The sequence below is a fragment of the Atta colombica genome, unplaced genomic scaffold (assembly GCF_001594045.1).
Source record: "Atta colombica isolate Treedump-2 unplaced genomic scaffold, Acol1.0 scaffold89, whole genome shotgun sequence".
NCBI classification, from domain to species: domain Eukaryota; kingdom Metazoa; phylum Arthropoda; class Insecta; order Hymenoptera; family Formicidae; genus Atta; species Atta colombica.
In genome coordinates, this window is record NW_017259582.1 from 520,394 (window position 1) to 524,581 (window position 4,188).

Genomic DNA, 4,188 nt, shown 5'->3' on the forward strand with positions numbered 1-4,188 from the left:
TATATTATATTAAACATATTTATTAACCTCTAGAGGACCGGAAGCTGATAAATCGGCTTCTGACGACTTAAATGAATTTTGTGGAATTTTAATTTTTTATAGTATCTATTTCACCTCATACAAATAATAATTGATATCGAAACTTCCTGTCTATTATGGAGAAGAGGGAGGGAGGGAGAGGATATTAATCTCAGAGACAATCAAGGAAGAGAAAGGACCGAATAATGTTTCTCTTTTTTGATTGGTTCCGCCATTTATAATAATGCGTATATTACACACAATACTAGTGCGGTATAATACTAGTGAGCAGCACTGTGTGTTCCATCACGTTCCTATCATATTTCCTATCATATTTCCTATTCATAACGGTGCACTACAAATGATGGCTTCCGGGTGAATCCGTTCCACTCTTCCTCGATTTTTTCTGAAGTACGCGTTGCGAAACGCAACTTATAACACACCAAAATTTTTCGTACATAATATATTTTATAATTGCTGTTCATTTTATTATATCGAATGAAATATGCTGCAGCATATTTCAGAATGCTAAAAAGTGAATGACAATGAGTGCTTTCAATTGTTTAACATAAACGTAGCAAATTAATTAACTAATTTTCAATCTTAATAAATAATTAACTCTTTTAATTATATATTTTTTATTATTTGTTGATAACTTTATTAACCTTAAAAAAATTAAATTATTTATCACCGAAAATGTATGAATTAATTTGCTACATTCGTCAAGATGTGTCAAGCAATTGGAAATCACCCAATGTGTTCGTTCAAAATACTCGATTCGAAAAAGAACGAAATTTATTTATCGCTAATGCGAAGTACCTTTTTGCGTTATTCCATACTTTGGACGATATCATCAATTATCATACGATACATTTTCAAATTTTTCTTTTTTATAAAAAGATTAGTTAGTTTATTCCTTTCATTATTTATTTTGTATGTATGTGCACTTATATATTAATTATGAAAATAAAAAGGTGTAAACATAAAAATCTTACTGAACCACCGTACATTTGAAAATTCAACAATAACAAATATAAGTAATGGCCATATTGGTCAAAGCAAGATCTTTAATGCTTAAATAATTCAATCTGAATTATTGTGTACAATGTATATGTATATGTATTGTATATACAAGAGCAAGTCAATAAGTTTTTAGAAAAATATAGTAAAACATTTTTTTTTATCGATTCATTTTTATTTCTCAACATGGTCTCTTTTCAGCTCGATATACTTGATCCAACGATTCTCCAATTTTTTTAAGCCGTCCGAATAATATGATTTCATCAATCCTTCAAAATAAGCTTCTGTTTCGGCGATGAACTGCTCTCTGATGATAAATCTTTTTCCCCCGAATCATTTCTTCAGGTTTGGAAAATAGTCGCAGAGGGCTAAATCTGGCGAATATGCTGGATGGGGAAGCAATTCGGAATTCGTTGAATTTGGCCATCGATGTCATGTGAATCCGTGCATTGTCTTGATGGAAGAGCATTTTCTTCTTCGCCAAATGAGAACATTTTTTCTTTAAAATGTTGTTGAAACGATCCAATAAGGCTGCATAGTAATCGCTTTCCGGTGGACTTTACGGTACTTCTTCACCTTCTTCAGTTCACCCGGTGAAGTCCATTGTTTTGATTGTTCCTTCGTCTCGAGTATGAAGTAATGGATCCATTTCGTCTATAGTAATGAATCGACGCAGAAATTCATGCATTTGAATTACATTGAAATATAATAAATCTCCAAACATTGCTTTGAAATCGTCACACGATCGCGTTTATGGTCCACAGTAAGCAACCGCGGCACCCATCTTATCGATAGCTTTTTCATATCCAATTGTTCGTGCAAAATTGAAATCATTGTACATGTGATATGCCTGTGGCATCAACAAGCTCGCGCACTTTCACTCGTCGATCAGTCAAAATAATATCGTGGATTTTATCGATAATTTCTGGCGTAGCAGCCTCAATTGGACGTCCCGAACGAGGTGCATCACATGTGGATGTACGACCACATTTAAATTCATTCACCCAATTGTATACAGTCTCAAACGCTACATGTGCTATGAATATTATTCAACTCGGCTTTGATTTCTCTCGGCATTAAACCTTTCATATATAAATATTTGATCACTGCATGAAATTTGTTTTTTTCCATTTTGCAAAAAATACAAAGATTGTTCGCTTTAATTGTCTACAGAAATGAAACCACGCAATGAATTCCGCACAAAATTTGACAGTAATCAACTGAGAAATGCTACTTGTCAAAAAGTAATGTGACATGACACTGCGAGTGCCCTCTGACAGATTTTCTAAAAATTTATTGACTTACCTTCGTACCATATTTGTAGTCAAACTGCGTGCCGAATTGATTTTTCGGATTTATAAATGCAATTAACTATTGTAGTAATATCATGAATTAAATTGACAAGTAATTTTTTAATAATTTGATACTCAATCAAGCAATTTATATAAAATTTATGTATTTATTTCAGATTTCTGTATTTATTTCATTTTTTTATTATTTACTTTACTATATCTCAGATTTCGATATAATAATTCTTTATTAGGTGTACAACTTTGCTTCCGCCGTTTTCTTATAGATGGTTTTAGCGGTAAGTGGTGGTCGAAATAAATAGATCATAGACATCATACAATAAACTTGGGCATTTGTCAACATAACCCCATAGAAACATTAGTCGATTTGTGTCTGCATCATAAAGTTATTCTCGATTGAAAATGTCAGTTTACGAGCCAAATTCTCGTCATTTGCGGGAGGTTTTAATTTTTTGCTTCAATATGAAGAAATCTGCGGCTGAGGCTCATCGAATGTTCTCAAATTCTTATGATGAGGCCACTATTAGTGAAAGAACGTATCGTGAGTGGTTTCAACGCTTCAAGAACGGTGATTTTGACGTCCAAGGTCATGCTCTGTATTTGGTGGGACAGCTCGGCGTAGTGTATTATGAACTGTTAAAACCAACTGAAACAATCACAGGCGATCGGTATCGAACGCAATTGATGCGTTTGAGCCGAGCATTGAAAGACAAACGGCCACAATACAACGAGAGACACGATAAAGTGATTTTGCAGCATGACAATGCTCGACCCCATGTTGCGAAAGTGGTCAAGACATACTTGGAAACGTTGAAATGGGAAGTCCTACCCCACCCGCCGTATTCTCCAGACGTTACTCCCTCTGACTATCACTTGTTTCGATCAATGGCACACGGCCTGGCTGACCAGCACTTCCGGTCTTATGAAGAAGTAAAAAATTGAATCGATTCGTGGATAGCCTCAAAAGATGACCAGTTTTTTCGACGCGGGATTCGTACGTTACCCGAAAGATGGGAGAAAGTAGTGGCCAGCGATGGACAATACTTTGAATCATAAATGTATAACCAGTTTTTTACAATAAAGCCTCGAATTTCGGAAAAAAACGGCGGAAGCAAAGTTGTACACCTAATATAATTATTTCTTACAAAATTTTTTATTGCAAATGTGCTAGTTATTTTAATTATTCTAATTATAATAGTTATTTTAGAATCGTAACAATATAAACTCAAATACCGAAGAAAAATTTTTTTATCATTCGAAATCAGAAACTAACACAACGGTTTTGGAGTGGCGTTATCTTTTACGTAGATCCAATGATGTAGTCTCAAAAAAATTCTAAATTTAAAATTGTAAAAGTATTCCAAAAACTTGCTGGTCCTCAGGAAGTTAATAAAAATAAATTTATTAATATTTTTCATTGTATATGCATAATTTTATTGTGAACATATAAAATATTCTAATTTTGTCTTATGTAATAAAGTGCTATTTTCTTCTAGATCATACCTCGAAAATTGTGCCAAGTGCCAAGATATTGTTATGCCAACGAATTTCATCATAATTTTCAAGTTATGTCTTAGGATATAACTCATATATTATACAAGCTTATCGTTGTATACAGAATCATCGTCAAAAATACACAAACTGACCAGTAGGTGAATTTACTGGATTTTGTGGGCATGTTCTAACAACCACTAATGAGCACATTTTGTAGGAATTGTTGATACGTGCGATATGCTTTCAACTGTTTATGAATCATTTTAATACCATGTATAGAGTACCTTGTTTTAATTTTCGTATTGAAATTTCAAAAAATATAAAAAGTACGGAAAAAATTTTTATA

The 4,188-nt window shown here is 33.1% G+C and overlaps 1 pseudogene; it reads right to left on the reverse strand.

Annotated features, from left to right (window-relative positions):
* Positions 1–3,972, reverse strand: part of LOC108693186 — a 4,858-nt pseudogene extending 886 nt beyond the window's left edge.
* Positions 3,973–4,188: the final 216 nt, after the last annotated feature.